This window comes from Polyergus mexicanus, unplaced genomic scaffold, assembly GCF_030449975.1.
Source record: "Polyergus mexicanus isolate NDT 795.1 unplaced genomic scaffold, iyPolMexi1.0 SCAF_5, whole genome shotgun sequence".
NCBI classification, from domain to species: domain Eukaryota; kingdom Metazoa; phylum Arthropoda; class Insecta; order Hymenoptera; family Formicidae; genus Polyergus; species Polyergus mexicanus.
The window spans coordinates 718,177-743,943 of record NW_027223325.1 but is presented as its reverse complement, the minus strand read 5'-3'; the positions used below and the strand labels follow the sequence as shown (position 1 = coordinate 743,943).

At 43.5% G+C, this 25,767-nt stretch overlaps 1 long non-coding RNA gene across 1 annotated transcript in view; it reads right to left on the bottom strand.

Moving 5' to 3' along the window:
* Positions 1-25,767, bottom strand: part of LOC138932953 (uncharacterized) — a 157,071-nt gene that overhangs the window by 22,295 nt on the left and 109,009 nt on the right. Inside the window, exon 3 of the long non-coding RNA XR_011446892.1 lies at positions 7,464-7,563. This is a non-coding gene — a long non-coding RNA (uncharacterized lncRNA). The remainder of the gene's footprint in view (positions 1-7,463; positions 7,564-25,767) is intronic.

Here is a 25,767-nt window from a genome sequence, read left to right as displayed (position 1 = left end):
CGTCGTGATAATTCTAGCGAAGTACAGTATCGAAAAATATCGTATGTTTCAACAAAATTCATTCATTCACATTCTTGTAATAAAAATGTCTCAATAATTATCTAAGCTTTTTATATACGACGTCATGAAATTATAAAAATATTGAAACGTCCATAAATTATCTTATTTAAGATTTTTCTATATACGTGTCTTATCGTCAGTGATAACGTGTATACGTTCCACTATAAATGACGCGAATAATGCGGGTGGTGGTTTTCTCTCCTTTACGGCGTACAACAAGTGTTCATTATGGATCGGAAGCGTGCACACACATGGTTGTGGAGTAAAAGAACAAGGAGTAATAAAAAAAAAAAAAAAAGTTACCCGTTCCCTATACGGCACCGCTCGGCCGGTGAGCAGTAGCGCGTAATGGTCCATATACGGCAACATCCGGCCGCGTGTGAGGGGGTTAAAATTATTCCGTATCAGAAAAAGATCTCGGTTAAACCCGCGTTGCCGTACGTTTCTTCGTCTCTGCGTCGAAAATTTTCATCCAGCGTGCGGTGTGTGCGCGACACGTACAAAGGGTGGACGCGCGCCCAATCGACATTTTTCCAACATTCCTGAAAGGAGATACGCCCTTGTCGGCATTCGTCCGACAGCCGATAGACCGATCCGATCCGATCGAGCCGATCGTTACCGAAAAGATGGAGAGTTCGTCTCTCTCGAATCCCGACGTACCAGAGTAGGCGCGGGAGCACCTACGATTTCGACGAAAAAGGAAACGATAGGGCAACGCGGTCTGCCTCCCTCCCTCCCTCCTTTGCCTCCCACCAAGAGCGCATCAGCAATCTCCGCTTCGGGTCTCGGAGAGAAGCTGGTCTCAAGTGGGCCAATGTGAACGCGGCTTTGCGATGGCATAACGAGCGTGGAGAGCCTCTCCCATGCCCCGTGTAATCTGGTCTTCGGGTAATTGTATGTTATACGTCCGGGGAGGAGAGCCTAGCGCGAACGAAAAAGGGAGAGAGGCGAACACGAGGAAAGGAGAAGGGACGAGCTTGGGGAGAGCTTGCGAAAAATCGCGGCTCATTCGGGTACAGGCAGAGGTATCTCGTGATGGTCGGGAAAGAAAACGAGCAAGAGGAAGACGCGGACGACGTGTGTTGTAGTGGCAAGGGAAAGGAAACGGAGGAGAGGTGAGAGAAGAGGAGCCGCGAGAAGAGCGAGGGGGCGAGAGAGGACGAGGAGACGCACGGGAGGGGCGGGGGGTGGGGGGGGATGACGCGATTGGTAGAAGAAGGATAACGGAAAAGAAAGAGGAGGAGAGAGAGCCACGAGAGTGTGTGAGAATGCTATCAGCGGACTCCACTCGACCTAAGGACCACACGAGGCGAGACCACCGTGCGTGCCTTCGGCCCTCTTTGCCAATATACCCGCGATCAGGCGGAGCGAGTAAAAAAATGCGTAAGTTCGTACTACATTTTCTTACGCGAACACGTTTCTCGTCTTGTTGTCGCTCGAACCACGCTCGAATCAACGTCGCGGCATCGTATAAATACGCTGGACTTCCGGCCTGGGATGGGATCCCAAAAGGGGGAACCCGTGTCACTCGTCGTCGTTCGTCGAGAAAACCGCCGTAATCGATCGCGGGTAATCGCGATCCGTGGTCCCTTACGTAATTATAGTAAGCGCTCGATCGACGTTGTGTCGTTCTTGTCATCTACCGACGTTGACTGGAGATACTTCATTTTAATATAGCTTCGGTAACATCAATTTCGCGTAATACCACAAATATGAATAATACTCGGTTATTTCGCCAAGAGCGATGACAATATTTTACAGCATCAGTATCGCTAGTAACGATCATATAAAAGGACACTAACTGTACAATAACGAATTAATGAAGATCGATATATGAGATGGAAATATTGATATAAAAAATATTTATATGAGTGTTAATTATCACTGAGATATTACAAGAGACAGTTCGTTTATAGAGACAGCCGTATCGCATTACGCTGCTCTTTTCATTGATTATTCACGATCGTTATTCTCCATTGGTACTCGAGGGTGGTAACGCTCGTCAGATCTTTGCAGGCGCGAGAGCAAATTGAAGCGGTTAAGCGGATACGCGTGCGTGACGTCGAGACTCGGTTGCCAAAATATCGGCTCCTCGTTCTCGTGAAATTCATTGCGGCACGCAGGTGTTATTACGACTTGCTTACCTTTTTTCAGATAGCATGATCGCTCATTGACAGTCGTTGTCGAATTATCGCGATCGGCCATTCGTCGCTCGAGGATAGAGCAATTCGAGAGAACTGAATCTCTTCTCCAAAATTCATTCATAGCCCATCCATCTATATTATTATTGTATATCAATGAAAGCTTTGTTTTAATTAATATAAAGCCAAATTATTGATCTGATAAATTATATAAGATACATAAATGTTTTATTAATTTTATTATAAATTATATATTATTATAAATAATATTATATATTATTATTATATAAGATTATATATTATTATTTCAATCAATTAATTTTGATTGATAATTTGGCATTAGATTAATTAAAGTAAAGTTATATTAAAAGTTATATTAATACTAAAACTATTAAAATATTAGGGAGATAAACAAAAGAATAAAATATAAATAATATATAATTTAAATTTATTTTCAGGCAAATTTTAAAAATTAAATTAAATTTTTTTTTTAATTAATTAAAAATAAGATCCGCACACACACACACACACACACTCTCTCTCTCTCTCATTCTTGAAATTTGATATTGACAAAAACTCAGTTTTAATTACTTGTGTTAAAAATATCAATATTTCTTGATATCTCTGAAGATATAGAGATGGTTCTCGAATGAATTTTGCTCGCGGGGCTGCGCCAAAGAAATTATTACGTGGGGCGGGTTCGCGCGTCCTCCCCTCTTCCCCCCCGCACTAATCGAAATCGCCGCGTGGAGCGGTCTTTTCTCTCGTAATCAGCACTTTATCGATGATCGGCGCAATCGTTTATCGAATAATTTTCCAATAATAGCAGGTGCATTAATATCAATTAACAAAGATTTATCTTTCTCTCGCCTCTCGCAATCTTCTTTCGTTTCGCTGAATCTTTCGACTCTTGATAAGTCAATCATAGTTATCTGTACGAATGTGGCAAAAACGGCTGTAAAGTCGATTGTCTCTTTAATATCGATGTGAAATTTACGTATTCGTGAGAAAGGCGGCGTGTACTTTCCTTCTCAGTGCTATACGACTATAGGTAAAATGCATGTGACGCGATAACAAAGAAAACAAATTTCGACTCAACTCCCGACGGGGTACCCCGTGATTATAGCATCGCCCCCGTTGCCCGATATTAAAGGGAGTTATTAGTTTACTCATCAGAGTCGCGCGGCCGAGGCGTGTCGGAGATGGTCCAGAGTCAAATGAGGAAACTCGCGGAACCGACGGATTCCCAACGCATTACGACTAATAAAACCGTTGTTTTCCATAAAAAAGCATCGCTTAGCACGTACATACACCGTTACGTGGATATATAAGGATTTCTCTAAGTAGAAGGAAAGAAAGGTGGGATGACAGAAAGTCCCCTCGAACTCTCTTTTAACAACGTAGTAATAGAGGCTCGACCGATCCTGCCCTCCCCCCCCCTTACCCCTCTCCTCTCTTATTTCCCCCGTGAGAACCGTTCGTCCAATTATTGATTAACGATCTCACCTCCGTGGAAATAATTATATAAAAACTTTCCGAGGAATGCCACTTAACCCCGGGGGCGCGAGCGCGCGACAGAGGATTCGCGAGGGGGAGAGGAGGGGAATGCGCGACCTTAGACTCGCTGAGGCGATTTCGATCGACGGTCCATAAAAGCGATAAATCCGTCGCCGCGCCAAGAAGCCACGACGAGCAACGGAAGGGATAATGTTGCTCCACGAAGCTGCATCAACGAGCGCGGCGTGGCTCATCTGGCGCTTAATGACGTGACGAGAGAGAGAGAGAGAGAGAGAGAGAGAGAGAGAAACGTGTCCCCACACAGTTAACAGAGCGCGATATCGAACACGCCTCCGGTCATCAGTTTCCGGTATTATCGCGCATTCGCGGCGTCCTCTCAGCTTGTCCGGAATGACAACGCGAGACACTACACGCTTTGCGATCGAGATAGCTGAGATTCATATACAAACCTCGCCATATTATACTCTAAATCCCTCCGAAACATTGGCATATAAAGGTAAATAAAGGAAGGTAACATTTTCTCATTTTTATTTGCGATCGTTAATTCTCAAAGATATTTTTTATTATTATTATTATAACTTATAAAAGTTATCAATTTTTTGACAGATATTGAAAGAATTTATTTGTATTATTCGTCCATATTTTTGCAGCTTAATTTTTCGTCGCCTGTATCTCGTCGCTTGGCGCATCTTTAACCTCCCGACATCAAAGAGAAAAAAAAAACTGTTCTTTTTACTTTAGCTTTTGGCGTCTTCTATAGTATAAAAAAGATGCGATGAATCTGATACCAAAATATATATCTCAGCAGTTCTTTTGACTCGCGACATTATTAAATGGCTCATTAATTATAACGTTTACAAGGTAACGGCTAGGATGATTAATTTGATGTCGCGGACATGCGGAGAGAGGGTAGTCGTCTAATAAAGAGTCTTTCTAACGTCGCCGTCTAATCATCGTGAGTAAATTCACATCACGCGTACGTAAATAAATAGATAGATACTTAATTAAACATTCTTTAAAGAAATAGTGCGCAGTTTTTTTTTTTTTTTTTTTTTTTTTACCATAATTTCGAGCAATCACAAAACTCTCGCGTGCCCGCGTTACGTCATTTGTTTCAAATTAATCAAGCATAATCGCGCGTAAACGACGGGCCGCGCCAACTCACAACCGATCTCTCCGTATGCCGTCATTTTTTCGAATTCACCGAGAATCCCCAGGCCCAGATAGTCTCACGCAGATAACGCGCGAGCTCGATACAGGTGCCCGACCGACGTGATCCCCCTGTTGCCCGAGCGCGGTGAAACGAGCCACGGCGGAATTGAACCCGGCAGGGGGTTCAACGACGTCTAAGTTGTGGGTGGCGGACGATCGCTGGGAGGGGGATGAGGGTTAAATCCGAGGGAGAGGAGGAAGACAACGACCATGGCGCGTATAGTTCGTATATCCCTTTGTTCGACGCGTGGCGAGATAAATTCAGCTAATAAATGACCGGGGGCTATTTACCGTGGCGGTAGCGCCTCGTTATCCGGCTCGGGACTCTCTCGCATGTACACCCACACACACACACACATATATATATATATATATACGCATACACATAGACGCACGTGCACAAAGACGGCGTGTTTTGCAGCATTTTGAGCATGGCTCAGTATCGGTAAGAGGCCGATAAATCTTGGCGCGCTCGAGTCCTCCAGGCGCGCACCGAGGAGTCATCCCGCCCTCCTCTCCGACGCTATATACACGTGTGTGTATAAATGTGAGTATCCTCTCTGTCCCGCTACGTAAACCACGACCTCCTCCCCATCATTCTCCTGGTAGCTACCAGAGAGCACTCCGGGGAGCGAGAGAGAAAACGAGCTGGTATGGATGCATCGCGAGTACAGTTATGTCCCGTACTTATGGGAGAGGGCGGGTATCGGTCCCCTCGCGTCGTGAGGACTTGGCCTCGCTATCGCGAAATCAATGTCCGTCTTAATTATCGCCCTTGGCCTCTCGCTGCGCTCTTCGTCCCGCCCGCATAGATTCCTCACGCCCCCTCACATACGGGTTTCCTCCGCGAGAAAGTTTCTTTTAGACGACGCGATAAGGTCAAAATGTAGAATCGCGTTTAAAGTGATTTGGATCACAAATGAAAAAGGGATCAACGCTCCTCGTCCTGCGCGATTTACACGACGTGTTTCTAAACCCTCGATCTTACACAAAAATAATTAATGAATCTATAGTAATGAGAGCAATAATTATCGCCAAGATCTTGCAAATGTTTGAAGGTTAATTTTATTGATGATTAATTTAAAACATCTCTTGATTATTCTTTGTATTGTTTCTCTTATTATTACATTACAACAATTAGACACTAATATTTTAAAATATAAAACATAAAACTAATGTACAATTAATAAAAAAAAAAAAAACTTAAATAAAAATTAAATAAAAGATTCGTGGAATAATAATAGCAATAATAAAGTTCGCCAAGAATCTTTATTTCACTTCTTAATTTCAAAAAACAATATTTTTTTTTTAGAGAAAGAGAGAAAGCTGTTTTACGATCTTTTTAATGTAGGACTCGCGCATTAACGATCGTTGCGGAGTACGGAAAAGTCGAGGAGACCGCGAATAACATTCAGTTCAACAATAGGAAGAGGCCGACCATATTCCCATTCTTTGTCGCTTTTCGAATCGCGAAAGCTTGCGAATCTGCGACGTATCTCGGAAGCAATCACAACTCTTTGCCGCGGCTTAGAAACGTCTCGCAGGGAATGTCCCTCGAATCTCGAAACGCGTTTCATAATTTAAGAAAAAATACGCAAGAAAAAATAACGACGTTTCAATGACCGACCATTTCTTTCTCGCTAATCGGGGAAAGCGAATCCCTTTTTTGCTCGATAGATCACGATAAGCTTTGCCAGCCAAACGATTAATTCAACGTACCGCCCCTATCTTCCAACGAGATATATTATTTTCTGCCCGGCAACGATTGTTTCCTTGTACGCAAGTGCACTGTTATTGCGCGTATTATTCTACGTAATAATATATATGCGTAATGAAAATCGTTTTGGGTAAAAAGCGTCTACGGTAATCGAGATTAAAAAACTGCGATTTAAAATTCACGGTGGAAGGTTCGAGGAGACGACGCGTGACATATTTACATCACACGCGAAATCGTATGTCGCGGAATTTTAATCGCCAACTATTATTTTCCAACCATTCGACAATCACACGTATTGATTCTTCATTAGCGCGCGTTCAATTTCAACTTATTATTTTAATTAGCGTACGCGCGAGACGCTTGAATATGCGCGCGTCCTCTCGGTGAAGTTAATATCCCCGGGGGGAATTCGCGCGTAAACTAAATACGGCAAATATTGTGTGCCCGCTATGGAACCGTCCCTCCGGAAATTATTTTAACGTTCGCGTTTTTCAATTTTACACCAGCCGGCGGAAAATAGCGGCAAGCAACCCGCCAAAGTTTTCATCGTACAGTCCCCGATTCCCCGAACAAGGATATCTCGCGACGTCAACTATCCTTTATCGCGCTCATCTCGCGTTAATACACGAGTCAAGTTTCGACAAATCTTTTAGCTTAAGCCCTAATCCTTTGAAAGAGAGAAAAAATGTATATATAGAATAGCGATAATAGAAATAGCACAATTTTTTTTTTTTTTACAATTAACGAAACGCCGACGAAAACAACGGCCGTAGCCGAAGATGTATAAAGGGGGCAGATGTCGGAGTCAAACGTACCTTCGTTCTTTTGATCAACGGTAATCCGAACGCGTCCGTGCATTCCTCTATCGGATTAATGCCCCGATTCGAGTTTCAGCAGCGTGCACCACGTAATAACCTGTAACAAAAGCACCCGTTGTTAAACGACTGTCGTTTGTAATAAACGCCCAGTTTCTCGGACAACAAGGAATTATCGATGAATGCCGCCCGATAATTCGTCGATTTTACCCAGTAAACAAAATCCGACAGGGCGGGGGGGGGGGAGAAATTATAAAATTTTAACGCGCGAATTTTCTCACGCATTTTCATAAATATCCAAGAGCCCGCGCCTATTTCTCTTCCCGCAATTTGATTTTTTCGTATTCCGATATTTCCGCCTCGCCTGTTTTTAATTCAGCGTAATAATCGATCGTACACCCGCAGAAAAGATTTCCGGATCTTTAACGCTATTACTCCTTCAATCTATCATAAAATAGGATCGATATAGCGACGATCATATTTATTATTGAAAGAGGGGAATATTTTAATCTTAAATGGAAAATTCTTAAATCTAGAATAAAATGCCTAGTAACGTCACCGCGTATCGGTTTCGCGCCGACTATTGTCGCGCTAACATCAAGTTATTCTAAATGCAAGAATATATAAGCTTAGATTTGTATATGTTACTCTTGTCTCAAGATAGTAAGACAATCTTATTTAATTCGAGAGAGAAGAAAAGGAATTATTGATTTAATTTTAAAATTATTTTATTTTTATACCGCATAAGGTTGTGATACACGATTAAATATGTGAAGAATATTTTTTGTCTCGTTATCAGAAATCCTTTCTGAGAGTGTACGTTCCATCGAGGTTATTGGATTTTCACCGATATTTACGCTAATGTAATCACATGCGGGTGACGTATCTATTAATCGCGTTTTAAAATCCAACGAGAGAGAGAGAGAGAGAGAGAGAGAGAATTCATTACCATTTCAATTTTGCATTTTACCACTTTGGCCGTCACGCTTGTACGCCGAGAAAGTAGGAAACCTCTACGGAGGATGTAATCCGACTGTGTATAATCACCGTTGCGTTGCGCAGAGATTCACCGTTGCGTCAAATGCATTTACTTCTCGACGTCTATAAAACGCGACGACTTTGCCGGTCCCGCGTACGTAGTCTGTCATTCGGTGGGTTTTAATCCCTTGCGGAGAGCACACGTGTGCTAGGTGCGCCGGCTATCCGTAAAAAGAAAAATAGCCGCTGTAATTCCGGAACTTTCCAGACTGTCGGAAATCGAAAGGGAGAAAAAGAGAGAGAGAGAGAGAGAGAGAAAGATGAGTTCGAGACAGTTTCGTAAAGCCGATACCCTGCAAGAGAGGAATTATGGTGCGCGATTTGGAGTGGCCTCACGTACAACGCGTTCCGTCGAACCTTCGCGATTAAATCTAAGCCCCTGCAACTTATTTCAAGCAAATAATTACCCTTCCGCGACTGGCATTACGATATATACGCGTGAAAACTTTATTAGAAATAAAAAAATCTAATCAACTTTATATATCTGTGTATCCATCTCCCTCTAAATTTTCTTATAAAGTAATATGAAACGTATATATGTAGGTACGTTATCTAATATTTTTTCATACATAACGTGTCCGTTCTATCAACGCTGTTATTTTTAAATAAAATCTTTTCTACCGTACACATCTTTAGATTAATGTTCGTCTTGCCTATTATTTTGCCCAAACGTACAAGCGTAAAACGCGCAAGACTTTCATGTAAATCAGAGTTGTAAAATGTCGGTCGAAGCCCATAAGGTCGGAGCTTTTTACGAGCATGAATTATACGCTCGGAATGCGACATCGAATTAGCAGATTTTCTCAGGATCGAAGTCTTTCCGAACATCCCGCTATCCGAATAGAATAGAATACGGAAATCTCTCGAGAAAGAAATATTTAATCGCACCGCGAACGCAAATCCAATTGTTGGATTTAACAGATTCGTGCGCCAGCCTCCTCTTAAAATAATCGAAGAAATAACAATGACACGCGGAAAGTGCAATAAATTCGCGACGCGAACGAAAAGTTTCATTTCGATTACACGTCTCGAATAACTTAGCGAGCGATCGCTAAGTTTCCGCGCGATATGTCAGTATACGTTAACGGCTCATAATATGCTAATGCTTAAAAAGAAAAAGGAACACGACCGTGTGTTGCACGGGACTTGACGCCGTCATCTACTATACGTGCATTATACTATTTTGTACGGTATGTTATATTGTATTAAACTAGTATATATTTACGTGAGATATACGGTACAAAATGTAAAAAAAAAAAAATTGTGTCATACTATTTGTACATCTATAAATTCGTTGTTACTTTTTGTATGAACGCTACATAAATGTGAAGAATAAAATTCGCGAGACATTTGCGTTTTATCGTTAGCGTAATTTTTTTATTATCTTACATTTAATTTTTTTTTTCCAAAAACGTATCGCTTACTGATCTTGCTCCTCTGACAGAAAGTTTTGCGCGTTAAAGGAAAATTGTCATCTCGATATACTAATTTATGTAAAATAAATATTTTCTTACTCGGCTAATTAAATGATTAAACGATAATCTATGATGATTAACGAGACGTAAATCGCTGGAGGATTTATGCGCGTCCCGTTAGCCTCGGCTCGGGAAAAAAATCCACCGTGACCGGAAAAGGACGATTTGAAAACGGCCGAACGAGCCACCTTCCTCTACCTGTTTTCCAATTTCCAAGCGAGGACGACGAGATCGGATCTCGTTGCGAAGGGGAACCCGCGATACAGGACGTTTCACAATATTGTCGGTCCCCGGGTCCGCGGGGCGGACGAGACGGGGCGAGGAGGCTCTCCAAACCCTTGTCACCACAAAACTCGACTGGAAATCGAATTCTCAGGGCATCGAATGACAATTTAGTCCCGGCCGTATACGAGCCAGGGAGACGGGAGCGAATAGAGCCGATGCGACGATGCGAGAGGAGAGAAATAGGGAGATAGAGAAACGAGATGGAATAGACGGCAAGTAGGAAGGGCAAGAAGGAGAGGAGATATACCCGATGTCGCCCAGTGTCGCAGAGATATTATCATCCCGCGGAGGAGGTAATACCACCGCAGGGACGTAAGCGACGAAAAGGTGCCCGAGCAACTCTAACCGGGGCCCTAACAATCGTGTCGCGCATTCTTCTCCGGACGATCCGTTCGCCCCGATAGTTTCGACAGAGTTGCAATTTGCTCGATGTGGTTGGCTCGGCCGATCCTCCCCTCCCCATTCTTGCTCGGCCGTAAAGGCTCCTCCGCACCGGGTGGTGCGGACGACAATGAGATCCTTATCGGGAGGGAGCCCGCGGTATGTATTTCTTCTTCTCGCTCTCCTTCCGTTTCGCGTTGGAGCAGCTGCTCTAGACGGCGAATCGCATTTGTGTACCGAGATACCCGGCGAGTCCCGGTAAACGCGTAAAGTCGAAGAGAGGATCTCGATAGCTTCGCGAGCTCTCCGTCGAATCGTACGGCGGGGGTTGAAACGAAATCTCGCCGAGAATCCCGAACCGATAATCGTATATTCACAGATTCGCGAACGTAAAATCTTATTCAACGTCGCGGAAAGTTTGCTTAGACGCGCTATACACGCTTAGATATGCGTTAGATTATTATACGCCGTTCTCCCGTTTAACGAGATGGATATTCAAGGGGTAACGTGCGCGAAAACGAGTCGTTATTAACGGGAATTTAATCGTTTCGCTGTTTCCGCGATGCGATCGACCTATCCCGTGCCTCCTTAAAGGTCTCCGCACACCGGTCTACCACCACCGACGACAATGAGAGGAGCCTTATCAAGATCGGCGAGCATCCTTCTCGGCAACCACCAGCTGCATCGCTTTTTCTTGCACGCGATCCTACCAGCCGCGCCGGACGATGTAACAAATGTCTCTTTCTCTACATTCTCTGCAAAGTTTTTCGGTGAAAAAAAGGAAGAGCGTCTCGCTGTTTTTGTCATAGAAAGACAGAGGGAGAAACTATTCTCCGATAAAAAGAATGAATCTTTAATAAATAATGGGCCGAGTCGTCACTGAGAGAGAGAGAGAGACACAGATATTGTAAAACGTTTCTTTCGGTTGGCTTGAAACCAGCCCGAGAAGCTGAGGACGTTGCTTTCTCTCTCTCTCCCTCTCTCTTTCTCTTTCGGCGAAAAAGAGAGCAGGCTTTTATACGATTCGTATATCTTTTTCCGTTTCCCTTTGTGCACGACGGACGATCCTCGCGCGGAAACGGGCGTTGCTTTAAGATGACGTCGACCGATACGATTTCCCCAAATTTCACTAACACGACGAAGAGCGACACGAGCACCGTTCTTTCGACCGCCGGCAGACTGTCACTTTTATCGTAGTATCGTCAAATATTTCAATGGTCGGAGACGAGATTGCGACGAACGTTATTGAAACATACATGCGACATTATTAGAGATGAATTTTATCTCGTAATCCATCATGCATACAACTGCGTCATAATTGACAATAATGAGCGTAGAATAAAAGTAATCGAATAATACGCTTTTCTCGTATGGCAAAAAAAAAAAAAAAGGAGATAATCCTCGTGAAACGACAACGATAACGCGCGTTACGGATGAACGAGCGATTTATTAAATTTTATTAGCACATCGCGCATCGAGTATAAGCGAATAATTTCGTGTAACTTTTAATTCGGGATTGGAGAAATGGGGTAAGGGAGGAAAGAGGACGGATTATTAAATTTTCCCAATGCGATCTTAATTATGGCAGCGATCGAACGCCCTTAATTAATAGCGGATAAGTTCCGCGGGTATTGTCGAATGGCCGTAATTGAAACTGGACGGGCTTAGCGAAACACACCGGGGACATAATTGAAGTGGCAGGTGGACGAAAGTGTTAGCTCGCGTTTAATAAATTGCGGGAGAGGAGAAGGGAGGAGAAGGGGGAGGAGAGAGGGCGACTGTATAAGACGCAAGTTTTTTTCCGGCCTCATCGAAAACTTTAGAGATCCGTGAAGCGGCAGCGCGAACGCGCTCCGAGAGGTAACGGCTCGCTTAGAATATTCGTTGCGAGGAGGGGCAAGGGGGACGTGACAAATTTACGGTTACACTTTCGTGGGGACTTGGTAAGTGCATCGTAACACCTTCGTCCACTATACACTCGGCCCTAGACGATTATTCCATGACACGCCCGGTTCGTTACTAGAGCTTGTTAGCGTCAAAAGTGTCGCTGCGAAAAAAAATATGATTTATCTTAGCTTAGAGGTTCGAAAAGTTTTACATATTTTCGTGATACGGAGACGGTGTGAGAGATCAGAATCAATTGCCAATAGTTCGATTATTAAAAGTGCGCGTCCGGTTTGACGAATCTTAAATTATCGTCACTTTTCTCGACAATTTATTTCGATGAAAATAGAAAAGTTTTTTATAAAACGTGAGAGAAAATGTAATACAAAATAGAGAGCGACATTTTTTTTTTTTTTTTTTTAATGATATAATTATGAAAACAAGAACAATATTTTATTGCGCATATTCGAAATGTCCGATGATGGAATGTTCCGTCAAAATGTATCATATCCGATATATGCACGACTATACATACGGGAAAAGATTAATACGAATTTACAGACCCGTAGTCTCGTCTCTTCATAGGAAGTATGTTCGTTGACTTTTGTTGGGCTTAGCGCGCGATAAGTCGCGAATAATCCGAATCTTCGTTTTAGCCGACGTAAAGTTTGCGTTAACGCGTGCTCTTTACGATCGCGATCGTGGGTGCCTCGAGTCGAGTCGAGGAGCGGCGCGGGAAGAAATTGTCGAAACACTGTAATTTACCGACGATAAATTTCTGTCGAGAGTCGACCGGGAGAGTCGCGATCTCGCGATCTCGGTTCGCGCGGGGATCCGGAATGGCGTTTTAGAGGGAAAGAGAGGGGGGGAGAGGGAAGAGAAGCGCGATAACAAGGACGCGGGCCCCCGCGCGTATAAAGGACGGAAGGGCACGGAGTGATCGATAAACGGGGCGCACAAAAGTTAATCGTGTACGGGATAATGCCGGGGCGCATGAGCGATTTCTCGAGCTTGGCCTCGAATCGTGCGCGACCGTCTTTCTTTATCCTCGTTAACCTCGGGAGAGAGAAGGGGGGCAATCTCTTCGCGATATCCCTCCTTCTCTCATTATCCCGATTGTTACACGTGCACGGGCTCACTCGTGAAAGCCCGATCGTAAGCGCGTGCAACGAGTATAACGGACATTCCCGCTTCTCTCCGCCATCGAGCGACGACGCTGAGATTTTTCCCAGCGGAAATTAGCTGCCGATCGTCGTCGCCGGGAACCAGCAACTGACAACGTTGCCCTTGTAAAAGATACGCGATATTGCCGATCGCGGAAATGCGCAACTTGAACGCGCCAGCGACGTAAATAATCGATACGACAGCAAAAAAGAGAGAGAGAGAAAGTCGCGAAGTCCGCGATTGCAAACTTTGCGAAACGCGAGTAACGAAGGCCGCTGTATCGCTCGAGGGACATCGATAACGGACAAAAGACTCCGGGAACAAAGCGATCGCGGACGAGGACGTTTAATCGAGCGACGCGTCACAATATTTACGTGAAAATTGCTCGCCGCCCCTTTCCTCAATCGCTTCCCCTTCCCTCTTCGTTGCCATTGTTCCGCGAGGAAGGAGGAAGGGAGAGAGAGAGGAGGAATCCGCTTTTATCTATGACGTGCATTCGTACGTTTCTGCGAATGCGTTACCGTGACCTCGACACGTGTTCGCACATTTGCATGTGCGCGAACATCCCCTCTATATACGCGAATCCGTGTAAAGCGCGCGCGAGCCGAGAGCTGAAACTGGTTTTCCGCCGGGAATCAATGGGTCCAACCCCGTGCTATCTGATTCACCGGGGCACCTCTAGTACGCGTCGCCTACTGTACAGATAAACGCATTAAATGGTGTACCACGGAATGTGACCCGCTGTGATTTACGGGAAACCGAGGGACCACGAACGGGCGGCTCTCTTTTTACGTTTCGTCGACGTTGGCGAAGCCCGTTGCGGCAAGAGAAACAGCTTCGTCGAAAATTGACTCGATCGGCGAAACGATACGGAGATAAATGCGCCGTCCCCGCCGTTACTCTCTCCCCCCTCTCTCTCTCTCTCTCTCTTTCAATGCCGGCTATAAAAGCTCGACCTGCGCATATCCCGCGCGACGATCGTTTGCGGAAAATTATGGTCGTGTAGCGCGTGTCGCGCAGCAAGAGCGATACAATTCCCTCGACTGATAAGTACAAATCTAGATACATCTCGTCCTGAGCGGGCGCGTTCTAAATCTACGGTCATAAATGATCGATATCTCTAAAGTAAAGTATAAGATATCTTGTTTTAATCAGAGTTTTCCGAAGGCGGTGATTTATATAGAACCTCTAGATAGATAGTTGTCGATTGGAATAGCGTGAGTCGCGAGAAACGTAGTTTCAGCGAAAAGAAGATGATGATTCCTCGTGTAAGAATAAATCGAAGAAATAAATCTGCACGAGACAGCGTTCTTACGACGTCGCAATTTAAAAAAAAAAAAAAAAAAAAAAAGTCACCAAGCTGAGAAGATTAAACGACAATGGCGTTACGTAATCGATTGCACGACCATAATGAAAGAGAGAAACGTCAGAAACGGGACGGGAAGTTTCTGGACAAATCGTATACCTCGAGACTTCCTTTATCTCTTTGGCAAAGCGCTTTACTGCGCCGTTAAAACGACGCGTCAGTTACTCGAGAGAAAGAGAGAGAGAGAGAGAGAGAGAAGGATGCTTCTCCATAAAGATAAAAAAAAGCCCCATTCAACTATACGGGGACTTGCACATCCCGCGACGCGCTCTCTCGCAGCATGCGTTCCCGCATTTGCGATTCGCCAAATAGGCGGATGTTGACGTTCGGCCAGCTCTGACACATATATAGAGACGCTCCATCGTACGTTTTATTGCTCGACGCGGTTATGATTCGGGCGTTACCTCTTTACGATATCGAGCGGCTGGCATTCGACACGGCGAGGATAAATCGAGGCCTTTGAGAAAAATCGCTGGCAGGCATCTCCGAGGAATTTTATCTCGGCCGGCCGGGCCACGAATACCGATCGACCCCTTTCCTTCTCGTTCCTCTATCACCCCTTCTTCTCCGATACCAATGAAACCAATCTCGTTAGCGCGACTCCCTTTATCACCTCTTCTCTCTCTCTCCCCGATAGCGACGCGCATGTGACGGGCCCTTCGCTTCGACGGAGTTCACGCCGCGAGAAATAATAGTTTCCGACATAAACTTCACGGGCGTGACCCGCGCGACTCGGGATTATCCGTCCGTAATCGAGTATCGTGTGCGCGAGGGGAAAACGCTCATGGCGTCTCGACGTATGTAATTGGAGAGAGGAGCGAATGAATTAGTCCCCCCCCCCCCCTCGCACGTATTTTCTTTCAAGGTTTTACGATAAAAAATAGCGAAACCGAAACGAGAGAGTCGAGAAAAAAAATCGCCGATTGAAAGTGATGGGGCACTGGAGGAACCTGCGAAGCGAGCGCGGAATGTTGAGATACAGATGAAAATCGACTACATTACTATACTAGAGAAAGAAAAAAAAAAAAGAAATAAATCAATTTCGGGAGAGTGAATTTCGAATTAGCGAGGGCCCGGCGAATGGAACCGAATGAAAGATGAGAATTTATCGGAGGGATATTGAAAAACCCTCGTGTGTGTAATTAAATCCCGTGAATATAAGTTTCGACGCTGTTTCAAAATATGGGATAAATATATAATCGTGCACGCAAATACCGGCGTATAAATTCATAAGAGAGAGACTCTATTCTTTCATCATTTATATACAGAGTGAGTTTGTTAACCTGAAACTTTGAAATATCTCGAAAAATAAGCAATGAACGAAAAAAATTTTAATAATCAAAACTTAATCCTTCCGCGGGGGAAATACATTAGTGTTAAAATTCGTCCCCCACCCCCCACCTCCTGGGGGGGAGGGGTGGCAACTTTAAAATCTTAAATAGAAACCCCTATTTTTTATTTAGTATTCTTGTAGCTGACATCGAGAACTTTCCAAAACACTATAATAAAGTATTTTTTTATTAAGTACTTTTTGAGTTATTTTATATTTTAATCTGACATATTTTGATATAAAAAATAAAATATCTCGTAAAATAGTCAATTTTCGATCATTTTACCGTAATACTTCTATGTACAGAATAATAAGACAAATTAATTAGTGCCAAAAAAAAAACAAATAATTGTTTAAAAACATACATTGTAAATAATTTTCTTAAAAACAATTTTTTTTTTTTTATGCTAATTGATTTGTCTCATTATTCTGTACATAGAAGTATTACGGTAAGATTATCAAAAACTAAATATTTTACGAGACATTTAATTTTTTATATCAAAATATATGTCAGATTAAAATATAAAATAACTCACAAAAGTACTTAATAAAAAAATACTTTATTATAATGTTTTGGAAAGCTGTCGATGTCAGGTATAAGAATACTAAATAAAAAATGGGGGTTTCCGTTTAAGATTTTAAAGTTGCCCCCCCTCGCCCCCCCCAGGAGGTGGGGGGTGGGGGACGAATTTTAACACTAATGTATTTCCCCCGCGGAAGGATTAAATTTTGATTATCAACATTTTTTTCGTTCAGTGCTTATTTTTCGAGATATTTCAAAGTTTCAGGTTAAAAAAACTCACCCTGTATAGTAATGTATTGGAAACAGTTGATTTTTTTGCGTTGCTACTTATCGCTCTTTCTTCAAGATAAGCTGCGGCTGTACTGTCGCAGATGTATAAACCCTTGACGAGGTTAAAGATACCGATTTGGAAGAACGTGGTTCGGACGATACGAGGCTGGGTAAAAAGATCTTCTCTCTGCGAGATAGTGTTGACACGACAGTTTCTCGAACGGCGGGACCTTGACCGACACGACGAAACGCTAATTACGTTTTCGTTCGTGCGCCGAATACCGATCGCTCCGCTCAATGCTGCCTACGTAGAAAGCTGAAAAGCCTTCCACTATCTACGCGTCTAAAGGCTCTTGGCCCGCGTGAAAGAAGTCCTTTAAATCATCCGAGGCTTCCATGGTATTAGGGACGAGAATACGAGGTATTACGTCCGACGTAGGTACGCGCTCTCTGCGCGAAACTCGCGTGGCAAGAGAGGCGTCGCTCTGCGCGAAATCTCGCGTATTAATGGCAAATATCCTGAATTTAGTGCCGTCTATACGTTACGTCGCGATAATTGGATTTAGTGCAACGGCCGAGAGCCGATACCATGGATGTACAGGTATTTTCATTATCGAACGTTTGACAGCTCGCCGCTCGTAAAGCCTTCGGTTCGGCTTCGAACGAGCTCGAGATGATTTACACGTTCTCTCTCGTTTTTTTTTCTTTTTCTCTCCCTTTCGTCCCTTCAACGCGCCATCCGCCCTCGTTCGCGCGTGAAATCCTTTTTTCTTTTTTTTCGCCATGAAATAAAACACGTCGCTTTATACATATATTCGCGCGCGCGATACTTGCGCGTGTCTCTACCTACACGTATATTCGAAAAACACACTCAAGCGCGAGCAGGCTGTATATAAATTTGCCTAACAATACAAACGGAGATATTTCGTCTATATTCCCCGCTCGAGGGCAAGAAATATATATAAGGTCGTGCGGGCTGCCACGCCTAACTTATTTCTCCTTCGAGCCGCTGTCGCTTCTCCAACTGGCTGGAGGGACTTTCGATCCTTCCCGCTCTCTCTTTCTCTCTCTCTCTCTCCCTCTTTCCACCCACTCGACCAGCGTTTCTAATTACAGATCGCCGCATTTTTCTTTGACCCGTCGATGCGCCCCGTCGAGAGACTGGCTTCTGCCAGGAAGAAACAAAAATTACAGATTCTGGGCGCCACTTAATTTCCGAGCGCGTTTGTCTCCTGACGCAACTCTTCGGACTACGTATCTAGGAAAAAAGAAAAAAAAAGGAGAGAGAGAGAGAGAGAGAGAGAGAATGATAAATACATAAAGGAAAGCTGCACGCTTCCTGCGCGTAGCTTCTCGTCACTGTAACGCCTTTCCCTTCGTCGTCCCGCTCTCTGCAATTTGGTCCAGATATATAGCGTTTTGAGATCAAACGTCGGACCGGCATGGAAGAAATTTCTCTACTAACGACGCGCTCTCTCATTTACCGCCAGACGTATTTTACGAATCCCTCGGTTCTCTTTTCGAAAATACAGCTGAAAGATCGTGAGATACGTGTCTAAATATATTCGAAAATAAATTGAAAATGAACAGCGTAGCGTAGCATCGTTGTATCTCGGAAGCTCATCTCAGATATCAGGATTATATAACGCGAGAATTATAGCGAGTCTACGGTAATTAAATGCGAATAAATGTATCCACGAGCTTCCCGAGCACGCTCAGGTGTGGAGAAGTGTATCGATTTTTCGACGCGGTCGATGTTTTTTCTCTTAAAGTCTCTCGGAATATTTATCGCATCTTCGATCCGCTATTACGTACACGTGGAATTACTGGAGAACGCTCCTCTCCCCGATGCGGCGCCGCGTCGCCTATCCGCGAAATAAAATTCCTTTGAAATGTGATTGGTTTGCATGACTTTATTGGATGAGCTGCCGGCGATATTGAAACCTCATGAATATTTAAAGATACGTCCCGCGCGTCCGCGTCCGCGCCAATTTCCCTCAAATTATTATCCTTTTAGCTCGTATTAAGCGTACTTTTAAACCGGCCACCCGCCTACCGCGAGTCGTCGCAACTTTTTTCGCTGCTTTCAAATACCCCACTTGTATCTATTATTCTCACTTGGCCGCTTGAAATTTTTCCCATTAATTATTCATCGGCGTTAATTCGCTCTGGGTATATCGAACACCGCGGAAGGATCTTTCCTCCTCTCCCTCTTCAATCACCCGTACGCCTTTAATCTCTTTTACATCGATCCATCTTTCGAAACGTTAATTCGCGAACGACGAAACGAGCCGGCCAGCTTAATGAAAATACTCGATTAAATTTTTCTTTTCTCTTCGACGAGACCGAAATGTTAATTAGAAGGTTATCTCCCCTGCGAGAGATCCTTCTCTCTTTCCTATATACGGAAATGAAAAAATTATCGCATCTGGCGTAATTGTACGCGTTATTAATGAACGGACCGTTTGTCGGCAAACGGAGATTCGCAGGCTGATGGCTGAAAAAAGCACTTAGAGATATTATTCCGCCCCGCCTAGACCCGACCCGCGTTCCGTCGTTATATCCTAAATAACTATGTCTACCTAAACTACGCTCTACGTCTAAAGGTATAGTCTGGTCGTGAGAGAAGGACGCTCGCTAAGTAGCCTGCCAGTGCGGCGGTCGCGTTCCCTATGTCCATCTATTTTTCGTTAATTGCGTCGGGCAGGCGAGCACGCTTCTCACCTGTTGCAGAGGAATAAATATATTGCGGGTCCGTTATACATGACGATTCATCCATTCTTATAAAGTATGGAGATAAGTATCGCGTCCGTACCTTATTTTCCGACGTACGTCGGGAGAAAAAGCCTATAAAAATGGCAATTAACGTGCCGTCGCGGCACGTACAATCAAGAATCGAGCGAGCTCCCGGTAAATCGCCTATCTAGCGTTCATCTGTCAAAGTGTCTGTAATAATCGTTATATACTAAGAGATATATTGTATATGTATACGATAATCGATAACATATATATATTTTTTTTTATTTCTATATATAAATATATAATAATAATTATTTTTCGCTCCTTTCGCTGCGCTTTTCATTTCTCGCATACGATAACGCATATACGCGCTAGAATAAACGTCAGATACATCCGACGATATTTATCGGCACATGGTATCGTCGGTTTATTCAACAATGGCCCTTAATAAAGCGTGGTCTCTTTTGTCAACGACCACAATTCTCCGAGGAATTCCCCCCTAAGAATTTTGACGTAAACGGGGACGCAATCGACGCGGTTATCGGCGCACCGATATCAATCGAGATCATCCGAGTGGGAGTGGCTAATTAAACTTTCACAAGGGAACGCAAAATACGCATCCCTCAAATCTTACATAATCTTAGAATCTCTCCTCGTTTACGTTCAGGGTTATTTAAAGGCTCGTTCTTTCCCCCATTACGTATCTCTCTTTCTCCATATCTATCCATCTGCCTCTCGTGTTGCGTCTACTCTACACGCGTACCACCTATGCGTCTCTCCTTCGAGCGGCTAGGTGTATCAGATTTCCGATGGCCGACGCGGCGGCACACGTATACCTCTCGGCCGAGGGTAGATTAGATTTTAATAATGCAATTTGGGTTTATACGGCAGCGGGGACGACGACCCGGGGGAGAGCGGCAAGGAGAAGCGAAGAGCGCGGGAGCGCGTTCGCCCCGTTCGGTATAACGAGCCGGTTTTCGCCCCCCCCCCCCCCCCGAGGAGGTAAACCCAGCCTGGTAATTGTTGGAATTCGATTGGACCCGAACGCCTTCCGCTCCGCGGGTTGTATGCAACTCCGCATGCGCCGCGATTGCGGATACGAGGGGCTTTCTCTGATATAATTGATAACGGGGGCCGGGGACGGTGGCCGTTGCGCGTGGAACGGCGCCGGTAGGGCCCCTTTGTTTCAAGGGAAACATCGGGAAATCGACAATATCCGTGTTCGATCACCGGAAGTTAGATACGGGGTACAGATTACGGGCTCGATCCCTAGTCTTGTCCGCGTATCGCTGGGACTCGTGAAGGAAAAGATTTTAACGCCTTTTTTTTTTTTTTATACGAGGCTATTAAAACTTTTCATTGACGCGGCACGTGTTATCAGATCAATCGATTTATCTATCCTTAGCTCTTTTATAAGAATCACTTCTCTCGTATAAGAATAACTCGTGTAGCGATATATAATCTACTGGAATCTCAATTTATTTAACGAATCTATCTTGTTATATCGCGCAAAATTAATTATTAATATAAATTATTAATAACATCGTTCCCTCTATATATTTTATTACAAGAGACATTCGAACAGATGATATTTGAATCTTTTTATATAGAAAAACATATCTTTTCAAAATATTTTCAATTTGAAATGATTTGAACTGGCGCTTGATTAGAATTTAATTTCCATTAGTGATTTTAATCAAAACTTGCTATATTAAAATTTCTGTGATGCTTAATCAGAAAAATTGCTGTTAAGAAATTAAATTTATGTAACATTACATGTAATAATTAAAGTATACGTATCAATAACGGAGTTATTTTTTATCTTTTAACATCATACCTTGCAGTAAAATAGAATTTTCGATCTTTTTCATACGCATTCATACTGGCAGTCCGACATATCTATCCGCATCGACGACAAAGACGAAAACAACTCAATTCGATACTGGTCAATAATCGTGTCATAGTAAAAGAGACACATTGTAATAATCTATGGAGAATCGAGGGAAATATAATCAATGGTCGATTTTCTTTTAGAATCGCTCGCTCGATATCAGTATCAGCAGTTGACGAAGCGCCCGCTAATTTTTCAAGGAAGCCATTCAACACCTGAGGCATGCAAGAACGCAAGGCACGCGTAATGTCATATCCGCGAAAGCGGATATCGTAAGTCAATGCCGCGAGATAATCCGAGTGTCGGGTGTAAAAATAGTCGCGCGATAATTAGTGCGCGTAAGCGCGACGTTAAGTCTAACGAAAATCCAACAAATCCCTCTCTTCCCTTCACACGGATTGGATTCACGGGCGATCTCACCGAGATGGAGAGGCCGAGAGCCACGAAGAGCAGCGCACGAATCTGAGGACGATAAAAAAAGGGTAGGAAGGAGATCCCGAACGGGGAGATAGAAGCGGAATGAGCCAAGTGAAGGAGAAAGGTGGCATGCGGATATGGGGGAGGAAGAGAGACAGAGAAGCGCAAGTGCGGTAGCACCATATAACGGCCGGATAATTTATTATAGCATTACTCACCGGTGGACACCTCAATGGCCAATGGGAAAGTCAAGTATATCCATGGTCCCCTTCCTCTCCTCTACAGCTGCTCTTTCTCTCATTCTCTCTCTCTCCCTCTCTCTCCGTTTCTCGCGCGCATAGTTGATATTATTTAGTTCCTCTCGCGGAGAAGCGAGCCATCGAGAGGAAGGTGACGGTGGATGCACCTTGGCCGTGGTCCCCGAGGGCCCAACGGCCTGTAGATCATTCAGGCCCGATAGACCGGTTTCGTGTCACGCGCTTCCACGGTCCGTGGATCCGGCGAGAGGATTCGAGGCTGCCACAATACTATATCGCAGTACTATATTGTCGTAGAAATAGGAAATTTCGAAGAAGCAGACTATTAATTTTTTACGACGTTCCTACATATATAAATTGATTTACGATTTATAGTTTCGAATTGCAACTATGAAAGTATCAGAAGAAATGAGCGACGGCCGATTTCAATTATTTATTATTGTATTTTGAGAATTGATCTAACGTCTCCGTAAGATTCCGTTATTCGGAAAAAGATGTAGGTTATTAAAGAAAACAGTTTTAAATTCGTAATATACATCTGTCGATTTCACATTTAATACTTCACTTAAGATAACGCGAAGATAAATTGAGCGCGTCGATAAAAAATGCTAACATTAAAACTGATATCATTGCAAATTAAAATAATAGCAAGTAACTTTCTTCAATATATATATCATTTCTTCCCAGAAACCTCTTATCGTGTTATCATAGCCATTTTATTCATAGTTCCTGAAACTCGACATGTGCGCATCCGTACAAAACCAATCGAACGCGATAGGATAAGCCACATCGTATCGCGTATAACCATCTTCCTCCTCGTAGTCGCGTGGGGTTACTTCGAGGAACAATTTACGATCGCGGCCGAGTGATTTTCTATTTGTTTCTAAAAAAAAAAAAAAAAATCGTAAAAGGCAACCGTTCGCGTTCTCCGACCGCCGTGAAATGGCCAGTTGGCGAAGGGCTGAAAGGGAGGGTTACACGGACCATCAAGGTTGCACAATCTGTCATAGAAGTTTGGTAGGAGCAGGAGGAGGGGAAGGAAACGACAACCTGTTGCTGCATTGTTACCCCGAGAATGTGCATAGTAGAGCGTGTGTGTGTGTGTGTGTATATATATATATATTATATACGCACACATACTATATATATATATATATATATATATATATATATATAAATTATCTTTCTGTAGCACCTCTACCGCACATTGGCATTATATAACGGGCACCGAGTTGTACATTTCAAACGCGACTCATTTTTGCACGCGATAGGCCGTTTGTCATCGCCGTGAGAGCAGTTAATCCGGCGTTTTTCCTCCACGGTCGAGATACGTGGCTCTAATAAAGTTTCCACCTCGTTAGAAATAATGGACCGTCAACGTGTATATCTGTCGCGGGACAATGAGTCGAACGTTTTTTATCTATAAAATATTCAATCTCTCTTTCTATATATTTATATTCATAAACTATAACGATTGTGTGTGTATATTATGATTGTACTCGACGTAATCTCTCTATCGACAATACACGTCAAAGTAAAGGTGATTATTTTATCCCATATATATTTTATATTAATGCAAAATTATAATACTTTATTGAACTGCAGGATTTAAAAAAAAAAAAAATAATAATCTCTCGTATAAGTATTGGCTTATAAATTATTCTCCAGGAAATAAGAGTATAATTTTCGATTGTTATCAAGTCTCTCTTGTGCACATTTAAGTTCGTTGATTTTTGTAGAATAGCATTTGAGAAGAAGCCCCGATAATTTGAGTACTTTGATTAAACATCATACTCGAAGGGATGAAAAGTAGAGCCAATTTCACGCTGCGCTGAACTCAATAAAGGTACGGAACATAGGTAAACTACGGCGATATAACACAATAAAGGATTTGACACTGTCTCATGCATGACGAAGAAATCCAATCACGCGTGTTATTTCGACGTAATTTTTTTTTTTCTTTTAATAGAGCGAGTTATATCGAAAAAGGACTTAGGCGACATGAAAATCGCCAGAAATCGCGCGCATCGAGAAGGATAAACGGTTAATCCCGCGCGTCACGAAGAAGGAAACATTCGTACAACTAATTTTCCGTCGATCCTGCACCGTCGGGAGCATCGAACCGTGAATCCTTACCAAATTGGCTCCCAGGAGTCTGAGACTTTAATCAGGGTGCACGTCGAGCTCCACCGAGCTCGCTCTACGAGCGACCGATTATTTCGTCGATTAAATCCCGAGGTATATCGATCTCTCTCAGAAACTTTGCTCTACCTTTTATGATCCCGGCACGCCACTGAGTTTTTAGCTTTTCGCTTATTGCTTACAATGCATGTATTATACGAGGGGAAGAGACGGAAAGAAAGAAGCAGGCGCGGAACGCGCGGCTGCTACTTATTGTACATCGATATAATACTCGTTTCCGGAAGGCGCACCGCGTTGAGACTCGAATTAAATTCTCTACACTCGAACGAGGGACGCGTGTGCATTAACATTAGAGCATGCATATTACTTAATAGAGGGACTTTCCTCCAAAACTTGCCTCCTCTCGTGTACTTAAGAATTTAATAAACGATATCACCGTCCGACTGCCAAACGCACACGCTTTAAGACTTTTGCATGGCACAGGTTATTACCCACCTATGCGCCCCTACATCTAGCCCGAACCCAACTGGCGGAGTTTAAGGACTTCTACCATTAACCGTATAGTCGGAGGCTTTCAGGTTTCTCGCTTGTTTACAGACGGAAGGGAAGAACCGAGAAAGGGTCCTGATATTCACATAATTTAGATCCAGTTAACGCACGATTGCCTTTTCAAGAGAGAGAAAGAACATATTCCTCCCTCCCTCCGTCCCTCTCCCTATCGGCTTCCTCCCGTTTTCCGTACTAACGACTTTAATCAACCTACCTAGCTACCTATCTACAAACTAACTCTCGACAGCGTTCGATCGAATGTGAAACCGCTCTCGATTTGTCTCATACGAACGCGTCCGATTCGGTTCGCGTTTCGCTCGTGATGGGATTATTGATGGGTTTTGTTTAGTCTATATAACATACACACACACACACACACACGCACACACAGTCCGCTCTACCTTCCCGAATTTCACCAACGCGACGAACCTTGCCGAAACTGCAGCATTTTGCCGCATTCTGAATTGTTTGTTTTACGAATATACAAATAAAATACGACGCGAACAAAAAAAAAAAATACGAAAAAATATGCTAGTGCTATGGAAAAGTGGAAATAAAAATAGTAACAGGTTATCAAAAGTTTCTAAATGTAA